The sequence below is a fragment of the Gopherus flavomarginatus genome, chromosome 13, assembly GCF_025201925.1.
Source record: "Gopherus flavomarginatus isolate rGopFla2 chromosome 13, rGopFla2.mat.asm, whole genome shotgun sequence".
Lineage (NCBI taxonomy): Eukaryota > Metazoa > Chordata > Testudines > Testudinidae > Gopherus > Gopherus flavomarginatus.
The window spans coordinates 1,833,385-1,858,740 of NC_066629.1; the positions used below are offsets into that span (position 1 = coordinate 1,833,385).

Genomic DNA, 25,356 nt, shown 5'->3' on the forward strand with positions numbered 1-25,356 from the left:
CCAGGTTTCCTGAGCTTCTTAACTCTTTACAGGTAAAAGGATTTTGGTGTCTCTGGCCATGAGGGATTTTACAGTATTGTACACAGGAGAGCCGTTCCCTTCCCTTTATAGTTATGACAGAGGGATTCAAGGATACTCTAGGCTCTAGCCGAGAAGTTCATCTTCTGATTGGATTGCATACACTGAGGAAGTGCATTCTACAATGTAATAGGAGACAGGCTACTACTGTGACACTCCAGAGACCATGGGACTAGGCCTTCAGAGATGTCTTGATATTAAACGGGTGTTATCAGTTACATTCACCGTGCTATAAAGGCAAGGGTGCCACAGCTGGATGGCGGAAGAAACTGGAAACTAATTGACACTCAAAGTAAAAGAGGTGTGTTTCTTTAAAGACAAAAGGAACATTAGAGAGCTGCTTATGAACTGTGTGTTGTGTACAGTTAGGATTATTCAAACATGCAGCTCAGAGCACATCTGTTTTCCACTCTTTAGGAGGCAAGATGAATGTATGAAGAAAACAGTATTCAATCACTACAAAATGCTATAACAAATTATAGACTCATAGACTCATAGATTCCAGGGTCAGAAGGGACAATTATGATCATCTAGTCCGACCCCCTGCACAAAGCAGGCCACAGAACCCTATCCATCCACTTCTATAACAAACCCCTAACCTATGCCTGAGTTATTGAAGTCTTCAAATTGTGGTTTGAAGACCTCAAGCTGCAGAGAATCCACCAGCAAGTGACTTGTGCCTCACGCTGCAGAGGAAGGCGAAAAACCTCCAGGGCCTCTGCCAATCTGCCCTGGAGGAAAATTCCTTCCCGACCCCAAATACGGCGATTATGCTGCACCAAGTTGTTACTTCTCTCCGATCAATATACTAGAAGCTAGAAACTGGGCCAAATGCTGGCATACATTTCCAAAAAAACAGTTCCATCTTGATTTATTTTCTTAAATCAGCTGCATAAAAATGACTGACTTTTTAGAACCGGTCTTTCTCTATTGTTCCAAGATTTGACAGGGATATGCCATTTAAAATCTACATAAAAGGATTACCTGATAATCCCACTGACAAACTACATGAAAACAATTTGCATCTTTCAAAGACGGGGACTTGCTCCAGTCCCTTTTGAATCATATGTGACACTCAAGAGCCAGATATTCCGCTGTTGTAAATCTGCACAGCTCCACTGAAATTAATGTAGCTGTACCAGTTTACATAAGTCAAGGATCTGGCTAATGTAGATGTTATCTATGAATATTAAAAATACATTAAATAGAGTTAAGGTTGAAAGTACGGATCAGTAATTCAAGAGTAAAATCCTTACAGGGATGTCACAATTATCACCACAAAAAGCATTGCAAGACCAGGAAACTTGGAAGGAATCCAAACATGTTAAGGTATAGGTGTCTTAACTGTACATTTGCAAGTAACTTCAATTCTAGCCTATGACGACACGATGCAAAACAAATCTACAATTATCATTAGTATAATTATGGTATTCGCTGGTCTGGATTAAATTCAACTGGTTTCTAAAAAACATTTTTCATTTTTGACTCATGGTCACAACATTTTCTAAGTGCCTTTACTACAGCATTTCCAAATTTTAATATGTCTGCATTTCTTTTAAATTTACACCTTAACTGTAACTTTGAATTTCCTGAATTAGTAATGCTTGTTTTAGGGAGGATTACAACAACAGCCGCTGTAATGTGTTTATTCTGTGAACTACAAATATGTACCCTCCACCTTACCTGCAAAGGGTTAAGAAGTTCACACAGCCTAGCTGACACCTGACCAGAGGAACCAATGGGGGAACAAGACGTTTCAAAAGGAAGGAGGAAAGTTTCCTTTGTTTTGGTCAGTTTCAGTTTCAGCCAGAGTGAAAAAAAGATCAAGGAACATGCCTCTTATCAGAGTAGTAAATTTATTATCTTTTGTAACTTGTCTTTGTGCAATTAGAGGAATAATCAAACTTGGGTATTCTTGTGTGTACTAAGGTTTTTTGCCCAGGGGAACATCCTGGGTTTTAAATCTGTTGTCTGTGAGATCGACTTGTGTGCTCGTCTTCCAGAGATTTTTTTTCCTTTTCCTTTTCCTTTTCTTTTCTTTAATTAAAAGCCTTATTTTTAAGAACCTGATTGATTTTTTTCCCGTTTTTTAGATCCAAGGGAATTTGATCTAGACTCACCAGGGACTGGTGGGGGGAAAAAGGGAGGGGGAAGGAGTAATTCTTCCTTGTTTTTCAGATCCAAGGGATCCAAGGGAATTGGATCTGGACTCACCAGGGATTGGGGGGGGAGTCTCTCAAGGCTACCAGGGAGGGGAAGGTTTTTTGAGGGGAAGACAGCTTTCCAGATGACTCAGACATCTGGATGGTAGCAGCGAGTCCAGACCTAAGCTGGTAGTTAAGTTTAGATGTGTTCATGCAGGTCCTCACATCTGTACCCTAAAGTTCAGAGTGGGGGTGAGACTTATGACAGTGCCAGTGTAGACAAGCCCTTAGTGAGTGAACTTTGGCACCATCACTATTGGGAACAATGGGAGACAGTGTGAAAGAAGGCACCTTTTTGAGTTTAAATCTAATTTGCAAGAGGTAAGGCCTGAGGTTAAAAGAGATGGGTTAAAATAGCAAAGATGCTTTATATAGCAACTAGTGACAAGTTGTGTTTCTCGGTTTGTTTTGGCTTTGAATACTTTGTCAAATTAAGGTAAAACTGAAAGCTCCAATGCTTTGCTGCCATTTGGGATGTTCGCACTGCTTTCACAGTGTGTTCCTACTCTAACTCCTATCCAGTGATATTCCCCAGAGTAAAAACTGACCACCCAGATGTGTATCAGTTTGTCTCTGCTCAACATTTACAGGGATTTAAACTAAAAACTATTCCTAAAAATCGACCTAGTTCAGCAGTTTCAAGTTTTCAACATAGATTAGGCCAGAGACCAGCCAGATAGGGGAAAAAATGGGGGAGGGGAATTGTTCTGAGTTGGGAGGGGAGCTGAAGGAAAGGGGACTAAAACAAAAACAAGGAGTTTTGATGGAAATAAGGCTAAAAGGCAAGAAAATTGGCAGACTAGAAATAGCAACAAACCTCCATTTTTAGAGCAGAAAGCAGACAACTTTGGTTTGCATTTTTTATATATAAGCTTTTCCCAAAAACGTTTCACCATGAGCAATTTGCAGAAATGCCAGCATAAGCAACATTCATTTTTCCTGACACTCCTCCCACCCCAAAATTTTAATTCAAGGAATTCAATCAATCGAAAATCATGTGTGGTAAACAAACATTTCTACCACTTTTATAAATAAAATCTTAACTCTAAAAGTGATTTGAGTAAACCTGTTTGACGTGATACTATTTATGGTGTTTACAGTTTTACATTTCTTTCAGCTTGGGCAATGAAAAAACCAAGCCAGTTTCACTGGCGAAATCAGTGTCAGTTTCAGGTTCTCAGTGCATGGAGATGATAGTTAAAAAACAAATGGTTAAGTGGATTTATTTGTAAATTGTTGACATGTTTCTATTTGTCCTAGACTTTATAAGGCACTCTGGTTTGCCAAAAAAGTTGTATTTGGGACCAAATACAGGCTGGCTGACAATAAAGTTTAGAGCTATTGTTTTCAGGCCCCTTTTACAGTGCACATACAAGCCCGTGGCATCTGAAAACTTAAAACTAAAGGCCCGTTTCTTACATAGTCACTAGCTTAATACTAGATGTGACAAGGCACCAACATTTTCATCCCTTTGTCATTTGATGCAGCTCAGATTAGGTCTAGGCAGCAAGGCTGGTGAACAAATGCTGTCTGCCTACATTAGCACTCAAATCGGTTCAGCAGCAGCAGCGGTGGTGCAGACAATTCTTTAGCAAATTATAATTACTGGTGTGTTATATCAAACTGAAAAACAGTTAGCAACTGTACTGGACAATACTGTCCTGAAAAATCAGTCTCATTTTATTCCATCAGGGCATTGGCAGCAGCATTTTAGAGTTTTCAGATTTAAAATTTATGTCCACAGACCTAAGACATCAATGCCAGCTAATAAATAAATCCCTTTCTCCCTCCGAACCCCACCAACTAGTGTACTGTTCCACGCCTCTCAACCATTACACTCCTACTAATGCAAGATAAGCATGTAAAGATTTAGGGTGGCCTTCCAGACTCACTGGTGAGTTGGAGAAAGGGGGATGGGGAGACTGATCTGTTTTGCTTTTGGTATTTCTAGATTCCTTTCAAGTTCTTAAGTGTTAGGTGGTCAGGTTCCATCCCATCTGGGTGTTACTTATTACTTTGCCAACAGGCAATCCCCTCAATTTATTTCAGTAAGACAAAAAGGCATTGCCCTAATGGCCCTGCCTACCACCTCTGCGTTCTGCTAATGACCCAGGCCTGTTACTGTCAAACACCACAGTAAAGGCAACTGAGGGCACGTCTACACTACAGGATAATTTCGAATTAACTTAAACTGGTTTTATTAAACAGATATTATAAAGTCGATTGCACGTGTCCACACTAGGCACATTAATTCAGCGGTGTGCGTCCATGGTCCGAGGCTAGCATCGATTTCTGGAGCGTTGCACTGTGGGTAACTATCACTATAACTATCCAGCCAATAACTTCAATTTGCGGCCACACTAACCCTAAATCGATATGTTAATATCAATTTTAGTGTTACTCCTCTTGTTGGGGAGGAGTACAGAAATCGATTTTAAGAGCCCTTTAAATCGATTTAAAGTGCATTGTACTGTGGACGGGTACAGCGTTAAATTGATTTAACGCTGTTAAAATCAGTTTAACACCACAGTGTGGACCAGGCCTCAGGGATTGCCTAGGCCAGGGGTAGGCAACCTATGGCACGTGTGCTGAAGGCAGCACGTGAGCTGATTTTTAGTGGCACTCACACTGCCCTGGTCCTGGCCACCTTTTGTATTTTTTTGGGAAACTATTATGCTTTTCTCCCCCTGATATCTTAGGCAAGAGCAGTGATCTCCAGAAGGAAATACAGCAGGTTTACTGCAAAGGCCCGAGACTTGGAAGTAGAATATAAAATGATAATCCCAGCTCTGCTACTAATTCATGGCATTCATAAAAGTTAGTGCTTTGAGGATTTCAGATGCTCAATGGCAAAAATCCAGGGACTGATTTTCAGAGGGTCCTGAGCATCAACAGTTCCAACTGAAGTCTCACTTACACACTGTAGGTTTTCAGCACCTCTGATAATGATGTTCTAGATGTCTAAAGTTAAGCATTTAAATGGAGACCATCTTTGAAAAATTCAACCTATCCTCAAAGCCTCGGTATCACCATCTGTAAGATGGGGCAAATAAAAAACATCTACCAAGAACTGCTGAATCTCTTGATTGTATTGAGAGTCTGGTTTATTAAGATCTGGTTTAAGGCCTGATTTAGGACTTTTAAATGTCTGAGTATGGCTAAACTGCCTGCAACTGTGTTATGAGATTAATATTTGAAGAGCTTTAAAAGTGGGCAGTGCTGTATAAGTGATGTGTTACTTATTACAGCTCAGGAGAAGATAGTAGTTTAGGGCCTGATTCTGTCATGTGTCTCACGCTGACTAGTCCTTTACTTGGCAAGAAGTTATACTGACATCAGCAGGATTATCTGCAGAGTCAGGTACTACGCAGAGAGAGTAAGGATAGCTGAACTGGGTCCTTACCTGTGTATCTGGTCAAATTCCTTTCTGCCTACCAAAACGCTTCCTGCAGTTTGAAGGGGCATGGTAATTTTCTTCCATCCTTCTCTCGTATTTAGATTTGTTGTGCGCTGCTGCATTCCACCTTTCTTACAAAATGCTTTATGATCCTTGAATGCAGAAATGCCTTCACGCACACTCTGCTTAAATTCATCCGCGTTACTATTCTGATCATTCTAATCCAAGTAGCTGACGCTTACTACTTGTCATGTGGCACTGCTCAAAACTCCCAACCATGCTTGGGGACCCATTGTGCTGGCACTGGTCAGAGCCATACTAAGAGACAGTCTCTGTTCTGAAAAGCTGCAGATAGTTGTTGGCAGCTATACAGCAGCAATGAGGCATGTGACACCTCCAAAACAAGATAGCTCTACAAGAGCAGAACTTTGAGCCTGTCATAAACAGATAGCTAAGGGTTAATGTTCTTATACCTGGAAAGAAGTAACCTGAAACACCTGACCAGAGGACCAATCAGGAAACAAGACTTTTTCAAATCTGGGTGGAGGGAAGTTTGTGTGTGAGTTCTTTGTCTTTTGTCTTCTGCCTGTACGCTCTAGACTATGAGAGGATTCTTCTGCCTCCTGCTTTTCTAATCTTCTGTTTCCAAGTTGTAAGTACAAAGATAGGAAGACCATAGGTTTGTTTTTTTGTATTTACATGTGTGTAGTTGCTGGAATGTGTTAAATTGTATTCTTTGTGGATAAGGCTGTTTATTCATATTTCTTTTAAGCAATTGACCCTGTATTTGTCACCTTAATACAGAGAGACCATTTTTATGTAATTTTCTTTCTTTTTACATAAAGCTTTCTTTTTAAGACCCGTTGGAGTTTTTCTTTAGTGGGGAACTCCAGGGAATTGAGTCTGTAGCTCATCAGGGAATTGGTGGGAGGAAGAAGTCAGGGGGATATCTGTGTGTGTTAGATTTACTAGCCTGACTTTGCAATCTCTCTGGGTGACGGGGGAAGAGAGATTAGCTCTCGGTACTTCTGTTTTCCAGGACTGGAAATAGAGAGGGTGGAATCCCTCTGTTTAGATTCACAGAGCTTGCTTCTGTGTATCTCTACAGGAACTCAGGGAGGGAACACCTGGAAGGGAGAAGGGGGGAGGAAATGGTTTATTCCCCTTTGTTATAAGACTCAAGGAATTTGGGTCTTGGGGTCCCCAGGGAAGGTTGTTGGGGGTACCAGAGTGCCCCAACACACTCTAATTTTTTGGGTGGTGGTAGCTTTACCAGGTCCAAGCTGGTAACTAAGCTTGGAGGTTTTCATGCTAACACCCATATTTTGGACGCTAAGGTCCAAATCTGGGAATATGTTATGACATGGTGGCAGCGTTTGTGGGAAAGATAGAATCCAGAAGCCAGTAGGAATATTATATTTTTCTTTTCTCTGCTAGGAGCTTTTAAGCAGAGAGAAACAGTTTGGTTTTAATAGGAACCAGAGAGAATTTTTTTTTCTCTGCTCTCTCTTGCAGTTTCTGGCTTGCATATTAAGCAGGGAACCATTAAGGAACTATTATGGGTCTTTTGTCACACAATAGCACTCCCATTGTGAGACAAGAATCCAGCAATACACATGCAAATACAGTGGTTTTTCTGCTTTACTTTACATTGAAAAGATTAGCTAGAGGAAGAAAGGGAAAAAGGCACTGTTGCTAGGCAGACCCCAGGAGGCAACAGAGAAGCTGTAGTTCAGACAATAAATACCAGAGGGCGCCTCAGCACAAGAAACCAGAAAACATGAGTTCCAAGGAGAGCCTAAGGCAGGAGCGAGCAAGGCAACAAGCCATAGACAAAGAAAATGAACATAAGAAATGGATAGAACTAATTAATGCAGAACTAGCCAAGGAAGAGGCAGCCCACAAAAGAAAACAACAAGAAGAAGAAGAGGTGGCTCACAGAAGGAAACAAGAAGAAGAAGATGCAGCCCACAGAAGACAGATAGAACTCCAGAGGGAGGCCTACCGCCAGACCCTGGAATTAGAAAAGGCTAAGCAACAGACTCCAGCCAATCCTAACAACCCTTCACCAATTATGGTTCCACATCCCAAGAAATTTCCCACCTACAAGGCAGGTGATGACACTGAGGCCTTCTTGGAAAATTTTGAAAGAGCCTGTCTTGAGTACAGCATCTCTGAAGACCAGTACATGGTAGAATTGAGACCACAGTTCAGTGGACCTTTAGCAGAGGTGGCGGCTGAAATGCCTAAGGAGCAAATGAACAACTATAAACTTTTTCAAACCAAGGCCAGATACAGAATGGGGATAACCCCGGATCACGCCCGTCGGCGTTTCAGAACCCAAAAGTGGAAACCAGATGTGTCATTTCCCAAACACGCCTACTACGTTGGGAAAAATTATGAGGCCTGGATATCAGGACACAACGTTAAATCGTTGGAAGAACTGCACCTCCTCATACAAATGGAGCAGTTCTTGGATGGTGTTCCTGAGGACATAACACGGTACATACAAGATGGAAAACTCAAAAATCTCACCGAGGCGGGGGAGATTGGAGCCAGATGGATGGAAGTGGCAGAAAGCAAGAAAGCTTCTGTCAACGGGAACGAATACCCCAGAGGGCACACCAACCATAAACCCTACAACCGAGGGCAGCCAAAACCCAACCTATAACCCAAGTAAAGCCACAGACACACTATTCTTCCACCTCACCAGTCTCCAGTAACTCACCTCGACCCAGTGACCAGTCAGATGGAAGATGCTTCAAGTGTAATGAACTGGGACATATCAAGGCCAACTGCCCAAAGACCGCCAACCGAGTGCAGTTCATTACACCACCATCACTGAAAAGATCCTCAGGCCCAGATGCCTCTCAAATACCCTTGGAGCGAAGGGAAAATTTGAGAGTGGGCGGAAAGAAGGTTACTGTGCGGAGAGACACGGGGGCACAAGTGTCAGCTATCCACCAATCCTTCGTAGACCCCAAATTCATCAACCCAAAGGCCCAAGTGACAATTTACCCCTTCATGTCAAAAGCTGTAGACTTGCCTACAACTGAACTGCCTGTCCAGTACAAAGGCTGGTCAGGAATGTGGACTTTTGCAGTCTATGACAATTATCCTATCCCCATGCTACTGGGTGAAGACTTGGCCAACCAGGTGAAGCGGGCCAAGAGAGTGGAAATGGTTACATGCAGCCAAACCAGACAAGCTTCCAGACCTATTCCTGTTCCTGAGCCATCCACAGATGCCCCGTCGGTGTTACCAGAGACCCAGACAGAAGTAGTGGACACAGATTCCATGCCAACCACTGAAACAGCCACAGCACCTCCAGTCCCAGGCCCGGAACTGGAACAGCAACCAGCACCAGCAATTGCAACCACATCTTCAAACTCAATGCCAGAGGGCGCCAGCGAGCCAAAACTGGCAGAAGCAACAGACAGCCATACCCAAAAGGCTCAGCCAGAGCCTGAAATACCCTCAGGTGCACCAGCGGAGAGCGGTTCACCAGCAACGGAAACAACCCCATCACCTACATCGCTTCCAGAGGGACCAAGCCCAAGTCCACAGTCTGAGGAAGAACTGGTGACCCCAGACGCAAGGGAACAGTTCCAGACTGAGCAGGAAGCAGATGACAGCCTTCAGAAAGCTTGGGCGGTGGCACGGAGCACCCCACCGCCTCTCAGCTCTTCTAATCGATCCCGGTTTGTTATAGACCAAGGACTTTTATACAAGGAGATTCTTTCTGGTGGACACCGGGAAGAATGGCAGCCGCAAAAACAGTTGGTGGTTCCAACTAGGTACAGGGGGAAGCTCTTAAGCTTAGCACATGATCATCCCAGTGGCCATGCTGGGGTGAACAGAACCAAGGACCAGTTGGGGAAGTCCTTCCACTGGGAGGGGATGGGCAAGGATGTTGCCAAGTATGTCCGGTCTTGTGAAGTATGCCAAAGAGTGGGAAAACCCCAAGACCAGGTCAAGGCCCCTATCCAGCCACTCCCCATAATTGAGGTCCCATTTCAGCGAGTAGCTATGGATATTCTGGGTCCTTTCCCAGAGGACACCCAGAGGAAAGCAGTACGTACTGACTTTCGTGGACTTTGCTACCCGATGGCCGGAAGCAGTAGCTCTAGGCAACACCAGGACTAACACTGTGTGCCTGGCCCTAACAGACATTTTTGCCAGGGTAGGTTGGCCCTCCGACATCCTTACAGATTCAGGATCTAATTTCCTGGCAGGGACCATGAAAGAACTGTGGGAAACTCATGGGGTGAACCACTTGGTTGCCACCCCGTATCACCATCAAACCAATGGCCTGGTGGAAAGGTTTAATGGAACTTTGGGGGCCATGATACGTAAATTCGTCCACAAACACTCCAATAATTGGGACCTAGTGTTGCAGCAGTTGCTGTTTGCCTATAGGGCTGTACCACATCCCAGTTTAGGGTTTTCACCGTTTGAACTTGTGTATGGTCACGAGGTTAAGGGGCCATTACAGTTGGTAAAGCAGCAATGGGAAGGGTTTACGCCTTCTCCAGGGACTAACATTCTGGACTTTGTAAGCAACCTACAAAACACCCTCCGACACTCTTTAGCCCTTGCTAAAGAGAACCTAAAGGATGCCCAGGAAGAGCAAAAGGCCTGGTATGACAAACATACCAGAGAACGTTCCTTCAAGGTAGGAGACCAGGTTATGGTCTTGAAGGCGCAACAGGCCCATAAGATGGAAGCATCATGGGAAGGGCCATTCACGGTCCAAGAGCACCTGGGAACTGTGAACTACCTCATAGCATTTCCCAATTCCTCACTAAAGCCCAGAGTGTACCATGTTAATTCTATCAAGTCTTTCTATTCCAGAGACTTACAGGTTTGTCAGTTTACAGTCCAGGGAGATAATGCTGAGTGGCCTGATGGTGTCTACTACGAAGGGAAAAAAGACGGTGGCGTGGAAGAGGTGAACCTCTCCACCACCCTGGAACGTTTGCAGTGGCGACAAATCAAGAAGCTGTGCACTAGCTTCGCCCCATTGTTCTCAGCCACCCCAGGACAGACTGAACAGGCATACCACTCCATTGACGCAGGTAATGCTCACCCCATTAGAACCCCACCCTACCGGGTGTCTCCTCATGCCCAAGCTGCTATAGAACGGGAGATCCAGAACATGCTACAGATGGGTATAATCCACTCATCTACCAGTGCATGGGCATCTCCAGTGGTTCTGGTACCCAAACCAGATGGGGAAATACGCTTTTGCGTGGACTACCGTAAGCTAAATGCGGTAACTCGTCCGGACAACTATCCAATGCCACGCACCGATGAGCTATTGGAGAAGTTGGGACATGCCCAGTTCATCTCTACAATAGACTTAACCAAGGGGTACTGGTAAATACTGCTAGATGAACCTGCCAAGGAAAGGTCAGCATTCGTCACCCATGCGGGGGTGTATGAATTTAATGTCCTTCCTTTCGGGCTGCGAAATGCACCTGCCACCTTCCAGAGGCTGGTAGATGGTCTACTAGCAGGACTGGGAGAATATGCAGTTGCCTACCTCGATGATGTGGCCATTTTTTCAGACTCCTGTCCCGAACACCTACTACACCTGGAAAAGGTCTTTGAGCGCATCAGGCAGGCCAGACTAACTGTTAAGGCCAAAAAGTGTCAAATAGGCCAAAACAGAGTGACTTATCTGGGACACCCGGTGGGTCGAGGAACCATAAACACCTTACAGGCCAAGGTGGATGCTATCCAAAAGTGGCCTGTTTCAAGGTCAAAGAAACAGGTCCAATCCTTCTTAGGCTTGGCTGGGTACTACAGGCGATTTGTACCACACTACAGCCAAATCGCTGCCCCACTGACCGACCTGACCAAAAAGACCCAGCCAAATGCAGTTAAGTGGACTGATGAGTGTCAAAAGACCTTTACCCAGCTTAAGGCAACGCTCATGTCTGACCCAGTGCTCAGGGCCCCGGACTTTGACAAGCCATTCCTAGTAACCACGGATGCATCTGGGCGTGGTATTGGAGCAGTTCTCATGCAGGAAGCAACGGATCACAACTTCCATCCTGTCGTGTTTCTCAGCAAGAAACTGTCTGAGAGGGAAAGTCACTGGTCAGTCAGTGAAAAGGAATGCTATGCCATTGTCTACACCCTGGAAAAGCTACGCCCATGTATTTGGGGACGGTGGTTCCAGCTACAAACTGACCATGCTGCGCTAAAGTGGCTTCATACTGCCAAGGGGAACAACAAGAAACTTCTTCGTTGGAGTTTAGCTCTCCAAGATTTTGATTTTGAAATTCAGCACATTTCAGGAGCTTCTAACAAAGTAGCTGATGCACTCTCCCGTGAGAGTTTCCCAGAATCTAGTAGTTAAAAAGTGTTCTTAAAATGTAAAAGTCTGTTCGTTATATACTTAGTGGTATATGTAAAGGTGCATGTGTTGTATTAATCTGTTCATTTTAAAGTTCTAGGAGGAAATCGCCACCAGTGAGGTTCCCCACTGTCTGCAATTTGGGGAGCCTGTCATAAACAGATAGCTAAGGGTTAATGTTCTTTTACTTGGAAAGGAGTAACCTGAAACACCTGACCAGAGGACCAATCAGGAAACAAGACTTTTTCAAATCTGGGTGGAGGGAAGTTTGTGTGTGAGTTCTTTGTCTTTTGTCTTCTGCCTGTACTCTCTCGGCTATGAGAGGATTTTTCTGCCTCCTGCTTTTCTAATCTTCTGTTTCCAAGTTGTAAGTACAAAGATAGGAAGACCGTAGGTTTGTTTTTTTGTATTTACATGTGTGTAGTTGCTGGAATGTGTTAAATTGTATTCTTTGTGGATAAGGCTGTTTATTCATATTTCTTTTAAGCAATTGACCCTGTATTTGTCACCTTAATACAGAGAGACCATTTTTATGTAATTTTCTTTCTTTTTACATAAAGCTTTCTTTTTAAGACCTGTTGGAGTTTTTCTTTAGTGGGGAACTCCAGGGAATTGAGTCTGTAGCTCACCAGGGAATTGGTGGGAGGAAGAAGTCAGGGGGATATCTGTGTGTGTTAGATTTACTAGCCTGAATTTGCATTCCCTCTGGGTGAGGGGGGAAGAGAGATTAGCTCTCGGTACTTCTGTTTTCCAGGACTGGAAATAGAGAGGGTGGAATCCCTCTGTTTAGATTCACGGAGCTTGCTTCTGTGTATATCTCCAGGAACCCAGGGAGGGAACACCTGGAAGGGAGAAGGGGGGGGGAAATGGTTTATTCCCCTTTGTTATAAGACTCAAGGAATTTGGGTCTTGGGGTCCCCAGGAAAGGTTGTTGGGGGGACCAGAGTGCCCCAAAACACTCTAATTTTTTGGGTGGTGGCAGATTTACCAGGTCCAAGCTGGTAACTAAGCTTGGAGGTTTTCATGCTAATACCCATATTTTGGACGCTAAGGTCCAAATCTGGGAATATGTTATGACAGAGCCTACAAGTTACAAGTCAAATTGTGTACAGTCTCACGTGGAAACAGCTTGATGTCCCTATTTATGAAAGGAGGATGCGACAAAGATGCATATGAATAGTGTGCTGGCATTTCCTTTGCTTTGCTGCTGACAGGAAAGTTCCTTCCTGAATAGTGAAAAGACATCACCAAGTACAACAAGGGAGAGGGTGGGGTAAGGAATAGGGGACAGTTTTTTGCCCTTCACACACAGGGGACATTGGAGAAGCAGGCACAGCTGGAAGACAAAAGGGAACATTCCCTTAGTCACATGAGTGACTTACCTGAATATCCTGGCGCCCTTGCTGAGCATCTCCTAGCAGTTGAATGGTGAGGGTTCCAGAATCCTGGAGGACACCTTGAAGGTAGAGAAAGTTATGACCCACATGTGGTCCCGTGGTGCCTTCCCAACAGATGGGGACAGAACAAGTGTCACAGTAGAGGTGCGGCACCTGGAAAAGGACACAGGGGAAAAAAATGGTATGACACACTAAGCTACCCACAGAAGAAAACAAGTATCTTAACCATAAGAGGCGATATTACGGGTAGTAAGCCAAGTGTTCACAACAGCTTCTACAGAGGAAAAGCGATCCCTCTTGTAAGCAGCCACTCATATGTGGACAAGAATAAAATAGAAGTGTTATTATTTTCTTTGCAATTGTTGGGATTTTATGGATCCCAATGAATCTGATGCTGGATAGAATCAAGGGACTTTGATGCGATTCAATCTGATGTGATTCGATTCAATTCAACACGGCTTTATTCAATGTGAACAAAAGGAGAGCCCCTGGTACAAAAAAACAGGCAGTGTCCCTCCGGCAAGGAGCCCCTCCCCTTGCTATTTTATAGCACATGGCACTTACATAACAAATTACATAACATGAACCTCTAACCAATAAGAGTTAATCTTTCCATATATGGGTTAGTTTATCACATGCTCATAGTTCTCCATTCCACATGCTGAGCTCACCCCCTGCCCCTGACCTTCTCTAGAATGTTTCTAGGGCAGTGAGCAACAGCTTGCTTCCCTATGCATAAGCACCCTGCAAACCACATTTTAACCAAAATGAACATAAGCATACCCTTAACAAGACAGTACCAGGATGTCCATCTCACCTCTCTCTCAAGAATGGAAACCATCTGCCAACACTCACCCATTTGAGTATGTCCCCACCTATTGCACATTTCAGATAACTTTTCTTGCATATACAAACATTGCATAAACTTACTGAGCCATTTAAATTTACTGTCCTGTTGTTGCACTGGGCACATCAGGCAAAAAAAAACAAGGACAATCCTCTCTATTTGCAAGACAGAACATACAAGGCAAACTGGATGCAAACGCTTGCCATCATCACCAAGGGTGGTGTTGAAGTCAAGGATTGTGGTAATTCTCCTGTGCCAGCCAGCACTTTCAGTGTCAGTGGAACTTCTGGGAAGAAACTGGAATTAGGAGGAAGAAACTGTACATTGTAAGTTAGTTACAGAATTTAAAGATTAGCCTGTCCACTTTTTTAAGACAAATGGAATCATGTTGGTTAATAAACCTAAACTGAATCCCAAACCCACATTCATTCCAGAATGAAACTCTGTATATGCCATATCCTGTATTTATTCACTACCAGTACCTGCTTGCATGTTTGCATTCCATCCAGGGAGCATCACCCAGCCCCACTCCCAGCCTGGGCCCAGGCCCCAGATGCCACCCCATACCTGGAGCCCCAGTCTCGGCTCTGCTCCCACCTGCAGCCTCAGGCCCTTACCCCGTTCGTGTCCCCCCTCTTCCCCAGAGCCATGATCCCACTTCTGGCCCCAGCTTGGAGGAAGTGAGGGAGCGCAGACGGGGTGGGGTGGGGACATGAGGAAAAAAAAGTTGGGGATCGCTGTTCTAAAGTGATATATCAATAGGCTTTGCAATCTAGATTTAATTACAAGAAAAAGAGAATCAGTGGGGGACCACCACTTAATATGACCATGCTTACTCCAGCTCCACCATCCTTTCTTAAAGTTAAGCTTTTAAAAAAAAATCTAATCTCCCCCTCAGAGACCTCAACATATGTTCACTCTGCAATGAAGATGGCTAGACAGTGAAAGGCAGCTGGAGGAGGATAGAGTGCAGCCAACTTCAAGATGACCTGCTAGAATCTTCTAAACCACCAGGTCTCAAATTGTGAGTCGAGACCCCAAAGTGGGTTGCAACCCCCTTTGAATGGGGTTGCCAGGACTGGCTTAAACTTGCTTCAACCCTTGGCAGCAGGACTCAGGTTGCAGCCCCCTGGCCTGGGGTTGAAGCCTTGAGCTTCAGCTTTCCCCCCCACCCCCTGAGGCTTTGGTCCTCCCACCCACCCAGGGCAGTGGGGCTTGGGTGGGACTCAGGCTTCAGTCCCCACACCTGGGGTCAGGAAGTAATTTTTGTTGTCAGAAGGGGGTCACGGTGCAATGAAGTTTGAGAATCCCTGCTCTAAGCACAAGTTGGAAAAGGCAAAAAGTGCATTACTCTTTTGGAGACAACTTCAATTTTATTTCTTTTACCTTCATACAACATAATGCAACATATTAAGAGGCACTTTAGCTGCACTAGTTATTTTATTTATCTGAGCGTTAGCGTCTGCATACACCCCAGTGTACCCGCAAAGAATCAGAGGGCCAGCCTGTCCCCTTCGTTACCATAAGTGTAAGGAATCCAGATCTATCTGGGTGATGGAAGGGAGCTCTGTGGGTAGAAGCACAGCACCATGCCCACTGACAGCCAACTCCACAGTGAATTAGCGAGTCAGAAAACTGACTGCCATCATTTATTATTCACAGTCTCCTTCTCTGAACCTAGCCCCAAGGTTCAGGGCCAGCAGCCAACTTTCCTATCCCTCGCTTGTTTTTGGTGGTGTTTATTTTGCTTCCCCACCCCACCAAACAGGGCCCCCTGTGCCCCATAAATCTAATGGAGTGTGATAACTGTAGCTCAGAATAAGGTTTTGTATTGACTCTAATCAGGAAGGATTAAGATCCAAACAAACACAGATCTTGCACCAACACAGCAGAGATTCCAGTTTTTTCTTCCAGTAGAAAGATACATATAAGGGTTCTCTTTCAAGCAGACAAATATGTACTAAATTTGTAGAGACCCACATATAAAAGACCATCCTAATCTGCTACCCCCCACACAGGATGACAAGACAGCAAGGGTGAAAAATCAGGATAGTGGGTGGGGGGTAATAGGAGCCTATATAAGAAAAAGACCCAACAATTGGGACTGTCCCTGTAAAATCGGGATATCTGGTCACCCCACCCCCACTTCCCATTTCTGGAGTACCAGACTGAAATCGGAAGGGTTTGGATCATGATTATTGGAAATCATATACATTTTAAAAAACTATGACTAATCTTGGATTAGTAAAAACACAATCTGTAGAAGGATAAGAAGTTAATCTTCCATTACAGAAGAGCATTCTATCATGACAAAATGTATTCATTTTATCTCATTTTTAAGTACAGAATTATGTTTTATGTTTGCCTCAGACAAGTTTCAAAAGATTTCAAGTTCTCCCCCACTCAACCACATCCCCCAAAACCAAACATATGTAGCTTTGCAAAAAGTTCTGTTTCTGGGTGTAACATTTCAGGGTGCCTTCCACTTAAATTGTTATTTTCTTGTTTTTAAAAACCATAAGGGCAGGAAGCATAAGATTTTTTCCCCTCTTTGAAACTTCATTTTTTGCCCCCTTGAAGATACACAGATAATGGGGTTGGGGGGAGGGATGGACAGAGCCAGTCGCAGCCCGGTTCTGCTCTGCAGGGGGGGGAATGTTTCTGTAGCCCCCTCAGGAAGCCCCCTCTGTCCTGTGTATTTTATGCCAGCCCCGGGGTACCCATCCCTGCTCCTTTCCCCCACCCCTGGCTTACCGGCTGTGACTGTGTCTCCATCTGACAGGGACAGACTCCTGAGTCTCTCTCTGCCTGCGGCTCCCTCCCACTCCCTCCTGTGGAGGAGCAGCCAGGCAGCTCTGGCTTCTGCCCCTGCCGTTCCCATTGCCAATGGGTTGGGAGCCAGCTCAGCGCTGAGCTGCCCGGGCTGTTTTCCTAAGTCGCTGTGCAGGGGAAGCAGCAAGTTCCTACCACATGAGTATCATGAGAGGCCCACTTGTCACAGGAGAGATTGGGGCATGATTTCCTGCTGGGAAAGCTGCAATTTTGACCCTAAGGATATGTATACAATGCAATTAAAATGTGTGGCTGGCCCAGGCCAGCTGATCTGGAGTTGCAGGGCTTGTCTGGAATGAGACTGAACAGCTGCAATATTTAAATCAATGGTATTATTTTATTGTTTAATAGTGTGATTAAAAATGCGATTAATCATCTTTTTTAAATTTCACAATTAAGTGTGTTTAATTTTTTTTCATTGCTTCACAGCCCTAGTTTTTAATATCAGAATAGTGAACTCAAGCTAGCTAGCTCCCTGGAAAATCCGAGTGGAGTCAAGGTCCAGGTAAATTTAACCTCCATGTACCCAGTTGAAGTCACTCCTAGTTCCCCCACCTGCGGCTCATGGACATTCCTATAGGAGGGACACACACCACCATGACATAGCACAAAGGAGTTGATGAAAAAGAGTGTGGGACTCCTCCCAAACAAAGGTGATCTGCAAAAGGAAAAAGTAGACAACTCAGGTGGAGGAGCTGAGACACCATGGTGATACAAATGCTGACTTAAAGTACGGTATGTGGGAATTAGAAAAGGAAAGCAAAATTTTTTTTAGCCCTAGACAAGGTTTTTATGGTCTTTAACGCCCCTTGCAGCTTCTCGGATGACAAATAAGGACTGAGCTGTGACAGAAGAATTGCCCACACTCTCAACATCCAGAGGGTTTCTCCCCTGATGTGGATGCTCTCACGTCCAAAAAGGTGTGAGTTCCTACTGATGCTTTTCCCACACAACACACGTGCTATTTCTCTCTCCCATGGGGATTCTCTGCTGGGCTGTGGTTTCCTTGAGAGGTTTGGAAGTTCCCTGATAATAAACAGATTGACCAACTTTCGGTGTTGGCTGATTTCCCTGCCACCTCTCTGGAATGTGCTGACTATCATGGGCTTTTCCCTGATCACAATTCCTGAACACACTCCCTTTGCATCTTTGCAATACTGTGCCATGTGCTTCCACTTCCTCCTCATCTTCCTCCTGAGGATTCTGCTCCATGGTCTCACTCCCTAGCCCAGCACCTGCTGGGACAGAGAAAGAAAAACATCAGGAACAGAAAAGGGGAGAACAAGCTGGAAGGACACCTGGAGATTCCCACTCACATACTCAGGGAGAAGGGAATGCAGAGAGGGAGCTACTGCAGCTCGTCAGAACGAAGAGGAAGTAGGGCTGTCAAATAATTGCATTTAAGTCAAGCGATTAATCATGACTTTTTTTCAATCTAGTTAATTTGTTTTGAGTTAATGGCAGTTTTAATCCCATGGTTAAACACTCAAAACCAAAATAATGTAAAACCTTAGACCCTACAAGTCCACTCAGTCCTACTTCTTGTTTAGCCAACCACTAAGATAAACAAGTTTGTTTCATTTATAGGAAATGTATTATTTACAGTGTCACCTGACATTGGGAATAGGCATTCACAGGGCAGTTTTGTAACTGGTGTTGCAAGGTGTGTCAGATTGTCGTGCCCAGGGTGCAGACTGGAAGCCATGGGAATCGCTTTGCCCCCGTAACCATTAAGCTGGGCTGGTCTCGCTCACACTGCTCTGCTGGTGATTCAGCCAGACTCTCCAGGCCCTGTCATCACCCAACATGACAGCAGGTGGCGCCACACACATGCCTGAGCTTCCTCAAGGCTCCTCCAGAAGTTCACTCCTCTGATGGGTAGAAACCTTTGTCTAATTTCAGCCTAAATGTGTTGATGACCAGTTTCTATGATTTTGTTCTTGTGCCAGCATTGGCCTCTAGCTTAAATAACTCCTCTCCCTCCCTGGCATGTATCCCTCTAACCATGTATTTATAGAAAGCCATCCTATCTCCACGACCCTTCATTTGGCTAGGCTAAACAGGAGAGGAGACTCAAAGAGCTTGGCTTAGGTAGGTCTTCCATTCTTTTGACCAGCCTACTAGCCCTTCTTTCAACCTATTCCAGTTTTATTTCATCTTAAATGTGGGAGACGAGAACTGCACACAGTATTCCAGATAAGGTCTCACTAGTACCTTCTAGAATGGTAATAACATTTCCCTGTCTCTCATGGAAATACCTTGCCTGATGCATAGAGCCTTGCGCGGATAGAAAAATGTGGATCTGCATCCACCAGAATCAATGTGCAGCCGACCTGCCATCCGCTGGCCATCTTATGTGTATCTGACCTGCAGCACCAAGCTGTGTCTCCAGGGCTAGGGCTCGCGACAGAGGGGGAGTGGAGATGAGCAAGCAGGGGTTAAAATCAAGTCTAGAACAGCTTCCCTCTGGTACCTTTTTCAACCTTCTGGAATAAAGAGTTGTCTGCAATGTAGTAGACTCCTAGCATGACATCACCCTTTTTTTCATCCCTTTTAGCATAACCCAGAGACTCTCAACACTTCTGTCTCCTATGTCCATCTCCACCTCAGTCCAAGTGTGTCCATTTTTAGTATATAAGGCAACACCTCCTCCCTTTTTCTCCTGTCTATCCTTCCTGAGCAAGCTGTTTAAATAACCTCCAGAGCCCCGCTGCTGCTACCCCAGGGCTCCGGCAGCAAGGCTCTGGTGGCAATTTAAAAGGCTTGGTGCTCCAGCCAATTCTGGGAGCCCCAGGCCCTTTAAATTGCCTCCTAAGGAAGCCAGGCCACCCTGGTGCCATGCACTGGCTCTTGCCGGTACGCTGTACTGAGGCACATCAGCTTCCTTTCACTTCTGTCTCTCACATAAAATCAAGAGCATTAACGCAGTCCCTAGTAAATTACATGGACAATCTGACACTTCACCCTTTTCAGTGTGAAAACTCTGCTTGGGGGAGAGTGATTGTTTTTTGGAGGGTTTTTTTTAGATGCTATTAGTTGACTTCATTAGTTACTGGTTTGGGGTGTCTGCTTTGAGTGTCATTCCTTTGGAAACAGGTTTCAGAGTGGTAGCCATGTTAGTCTATATCCGCAAAAAGAACAAGGAGTACTTGTGGCACCTGAGAGACTAACACATTTATTTCTTCCGACTGTATGTTCCACTCTATACATCTGATGAAGTGGGTTCTAGCCCATGAAAACTTATGGCCAGATAAATGTGTTAGTCTCTCAGGTGCCACAAGCAGTACCGTAGCTAGGAGGGGGAGCAGGGAGAGCAGCCGCTCCTCCTGAGCACGTTTTCCAAAAGTGGCGCCTTTCAGGGCAGCCACCTCTGGACTCGGAGTCCAGAGACAGGTTTTGCGTGCTGCCACAGGCTGGCTCTGGGCTCCACACCACCCTCCCGCATCCCCAGCCCTGCTTGCTCACTCTGGGGCTGCAGGCAGCATCGGCTGGTTGCCTGGCTCCCTGGGGCTGAGGAGGTTCCCGCCCGCCCACAGCTGCCCTGCTCGCTAATCCGAGCCCCGCTTGGCACACACCGCCCAAGCCGGGGTGGGCTCTGCTGGGAGGAGAAGGGGTGGCAGCACAGCCTCCCAGTGCGGCGGGGGACTGAGGAGCAGCAGCCCTGTTGGCTCCCGGCAAGCCCATGCAGAGCGAGGCGGCTGCGTGGCGGGGAAGGCAAACTCCTCTTGAGCTGCCAGTCTCGCTAATATATCAACCCACCTAGCACTCACTCAGCCTAATCTAGTTGGAAGAACCTCCTACGAACTAACCATAGATGTGAGCTGTCGCTAAGGCGCCCCGGAATCCTAGCTTCACGTTTCTTAAAGCCACAGTGCTCTCCGTCTGCCCCCGGGATCCCGGCGGAGGGTCTCTCCACTGTTAGGACCCTTGCTGGTCTCTTGCCCTCTCTGCTCCTCTTGCTGGAGGAAGAAATGTCTTTTTGTCCCAGTACTGGCTCTTACCATCGCAGCCCTAAACCAATCTAAATAGGTCAAATTCTTTCCGGTCTTCTGCAAAGCAGATCTATGCATCTATTCCCCTCCTCTCCCCAGGGCAGGCGCAGAATAGCACAGGGAATGGTTACTTCTGCTGGGTACACTCACTGTACTAGAAACACAAGGAAGACGCTGTGCCTTTCAACTTGCTTATTTATTGGGAGATATAAACAAGTGTTCCCCTTTTGCTGAGATACTACACTTTTAAGCCTGTGGACAAGCAGTTTTAGTGTTGACGTTTCTGAAGCACGTTTTAAGGGGGGAAATCTGCTTTGGGGGGTAGTTCCTAGGAAATCAAAGAATATTTGGTAACAAAAATGAAACCTTTCTTGTATGCTCCTCTGCCATGCTGCAAGAGGCAGCCCACCTCCCTGGCTCACCATGGCCTGTGTTATCACAAAGGTTTGAGATTGAGAGAGGTGGCCTTGATTTGAGTTCATCGGGCAGCAGAGCTCAGGAACAGCAGATAAATATTGGGCACCCGGTGACTTTTGTTGTTGTTTTTCCCTCCACGCGTCTGAGCATAAATAATCAAGGGCTGATTTCTCTTCTGATTTACACACCTGGACTTGGGGCTTGTCAGGTAGAGCAGGCTGTGGCCCAAATGTATTCCCTGCTAGTTGGTGTGCAACAAACACAGCACAAGGTTTCCACACCAAGGTCATTCCCAGCCTCCCAGGTCGGCTGGGGTGCTGGGAAAGGAGGCGAGGAGTGAATTCCGGAATCCGGGGTGGTGAGGAATTTTCTATGGCCCTGTGGTTTGAAAGCTACAGATATGAAGCAATTCCCTTTGCTTTGGGGTTTATAACATGGACTCGTAGTAGCCTGGCACCCATTTTTGAGCAGTCCTCATTAAAGCGCTGCACAATGCGTTTGGCTGAAAACAGGCAGGTCTCAAGTTCTCTGCTCTGCCTGTTGGTCCTAATATCTCTGGCAGGAGGGTGTGGTGTCACTTTAGTCACTAAATAACGAGTAGTTTACAGATCTAGTAAACAATCCAATCCTCCTGAACTTCCCCCCTACAGAGGCCTTCTTGTTAGGAGCCTCTGCTAAAGCTAGTAAAACAGCCCCACTCTCTCTGGGTTGGCAAAAACCAGTCCCATTGAGGTCTCTCTCTGTCCTTTTCTTGCTGTTTCTTAAAAGAGGAACAACTGATTCCCCCCCGCACACCATGCTTGGTGGATGAGCCTTCCATCTAAGGCATCTAGAGGGACTCAGTACTCAGTGTTTCAAAAATGTTAGACTGCCAACCCATGTCGTAGAGATGTCTTTTGTTTAAAAAAACCCATGAATAAAGCTACTTTAAGGGAAATTACTTCTTCGTCCAACCCCCAAGAGCTATGAGATCTTTGCTCACCAATTTTCATAAAACTTGTATTTGTCATGTGTTTTTGGTGGCTTTAATATTACGATCTATTATAAATAAAGTGCATTTCACTGATTGATTTTAAAATGAAATTAGTAACTGGAAAAAATGGTCAGTATTTTTTTTAAACCTGGGACAATTATGAACAACTGTATTCTGTCATTTACTTTCTAGAATCTCTAAAGTATATCTAAGTATAATCTAAAGTTCTCCTGTGAAATTCAGGTTGTGCAAACCCTTCCATGGCTGGATCATTCTTGTGTTTTTATTTGAAGTACAGATAAATATGTATAACAAATTTAAAAGTAAGTAATTAGTAATTTGATATGTCAGGTGGCGCCTTATTTATGTGTTCATTCCCCCTGAAGTTAGAACCTGGCTACGCCACTGGCCACAAGTACTCCTCATTCCCATGGAAGAAATTCTGTATGCTCGGACCCTGGTTGTTTTCTAAGATTGAAATTAGGTTTTATTTGGCACTGGGTGCAGATTGCTTAACTTGCTTAGTTTCCTGTTTGTCCTGCATTGGTCATTTTGTTGCAGTAAATCTTCATGAATTATTAAACATATAGGAAATAATCACAACAAACAATCCTGAAATAGACTCATTTTTATACTTCTATTCTTCAAATAATCCAAGAACTTCCAGACACCTAAACGGCCTCTGGATTCCTGCTGAAAGCTGCCCCCTCCCCGTTGAAATCTGAAAGGGCACTGCTGCTTTCTGTGAGTTCTTTTTTAACCATCCTATACAATTATATAACAGGGTTATCATTATTTATTGTATTTGCTAGTATGGTTCAAAAACATGATGGAAAAGTTTTTGATTTCTATTAAATGCTATGACATTGTCACAAGGAGAGAGAATTGCCATGCAAAACCATCTAGCTGACCTGATTTTTGATTTGCCTATCTGAATGTACTGTGCTCATCATCGGGATAACGGAGTGCCTTACACGTTTTGAAGTTTGTATTACCATTTTCCTTGTGTAATCCCACATGCATGAGCAAAATAGGATTTTTTTTTAAGGTTGGGCAAATCAAGGTGGATTTCTACCATGATTCCAAGAAGCACATGTTCAACCTGGGAGTTGTGGTTTTGATGCAATCCAGGATTGGGCCCGAAACCACTCAGGTCCTAGAACCGTTTGAAACAGCTCAGACTTCGTTATGCTAACAGAAATGTTTCCTCTCCAATTTCATTTTAAAATAAATACAAACAAATGCTGTCATTGGGCAGAGGCTAGGGGTAGGGGTTGCAGTTTCAGGGCTCCCCAGTGCAAAGTTGCAAACAACTGAAAAGGGGAATGATATGGAAACACTGGTTGGACTTGAATTCTAGGGGGTGCAGCAGGTGCCCCTCATCTTTGTGATCCACTCTCACCTGGTGCAAATAGTTTAAACCTCCATCACCCCCTCGGCCCCTCCTTCCCAGCGCAGATGGTTTAACCCTCTTAACTGGCCTAACCCAACCCCCTCCAGAATTTAATCCCACTCCTGGCGCATGTGGGTTAAGCCTCTGCTCCTCAGTGCAGGTGGGGCTTTGCGTTGCTTCCCTTGCAGCACTGGGGGGGACTGTTGTCTCTCCCCCATGCTGGGCTGTGGGGTGGGAAGAGCGCTCCGGGCCTTGCCCGTGTAGCGTTTACACACGACGGCCCAGCAGCAAGTTGGGCTGAACCGAGGCCAGTCCTGCGAGCGCCTGGCCGGGGGGGGGGGGGTGGCGTGTGGCCCGGAACTCCTCCTCGCAGCAGATCCCGGCGCCGCTTGGCATCGCTGGACCTGGAGGGACTGGGAGCAGCGCCAAGGCAGCGATGTCCGACCCCGGGAGGTACGGCTCCCCCGGCCGGGAGCCCGGACACGTGGGCTGCGCACCCCGGCCTGTGCCCGCCTTGCTGTGGGGAGAGGGGGCAGGAGGGGGCAGCGGCACCAGCCATTCCGCTGGCCCTTGAGAAGCGTCTGGACAAGAGTATGTTCCAGACCCACCCAACCACCTTGGTGGGCTTCTGCCTGCGGGTCCTGGATGCGTCTGAGACCCCTGCCCCCACTGCCGGCATTAACTTCCTCACTCTGCCAGGACCCGGGGGCTGCTTCACACCCTGCCCCTCCGTCCCCGTGGAGTGTGAGGCCTCCCCCGCATCACAGAAGAAGCTTCTTGGGCCTAAGTGCATGGCTGTCACGTGGGAAACTCCTGTGCCTCCACCAGAACAGTATGAGCTGTGTGACCCCACTGGTGGGGTGGGGGGTGCCCAGGGCCGGCCTTCCCCGTAGGTAGCTGCTCCAGCCCCTGCTCCAGCTCTTCCCCAGGGCCCCCACCCCCCTGAAGACTGCAGCCAGGCCCAACCCTGCACCCACCGCATGGGCAGTGGAGCGACCCACTCCCCTGGCTCCCAGCCCTGCCGCCCACGAGTCCTGTGGGGGGTTCCCCCTGAGCCGGGAGCAGAGCAGGCTGGGGCCCCAGGCCTCCGGGAGGAATGGGGTCTGGCTACTTCCTGCGGGAAGTGGAGTGACCCAGCCCCAGCCTGAACTGCTCCCCTGGCTCCCAGCTGTGCCCCCTGTGAGTGCTGGGGGGGGTCCCCCCAAGCTGAGTAGCAGAGCAAGCTGGGGCCCCAGGCCTCTGAGGGGGCTGAGGGCTGGCTAATTCCTGCAGGAAGTGGCCCGGCCCCAGCTTGCTCCACTCCCCTGGCTCCCAGGCTTGGGGGGAGTGGGGAACCGCTCCCCAGGACTTGCCAACCCCCAGCCCCCCCCCTCCATGCCAAAATAGCTAGGGACGGCCCTGGTTTTCCCCATCGTGCCCTGGAGAACCAGGAGACTGTTCTTGGCCCACAGCATGTGGAACT

The 25,356-nt window shown here is 46.1% G+C and overlaps 1 pseudogene; it reads right to left on the reverse strand.

Annotated features, from left to right (window-relative positions):
* The window catches only part of LOC127033524 (bone morphogenetic protein receptor type-1B-like), an 83,916-nt pseudogene extending 64,269 nt beyond the window's left edge, over positions 1-19,647 (reverse strand).
* Positions 19,648-25,356: the final 5,709 nt, after the last annotated feature.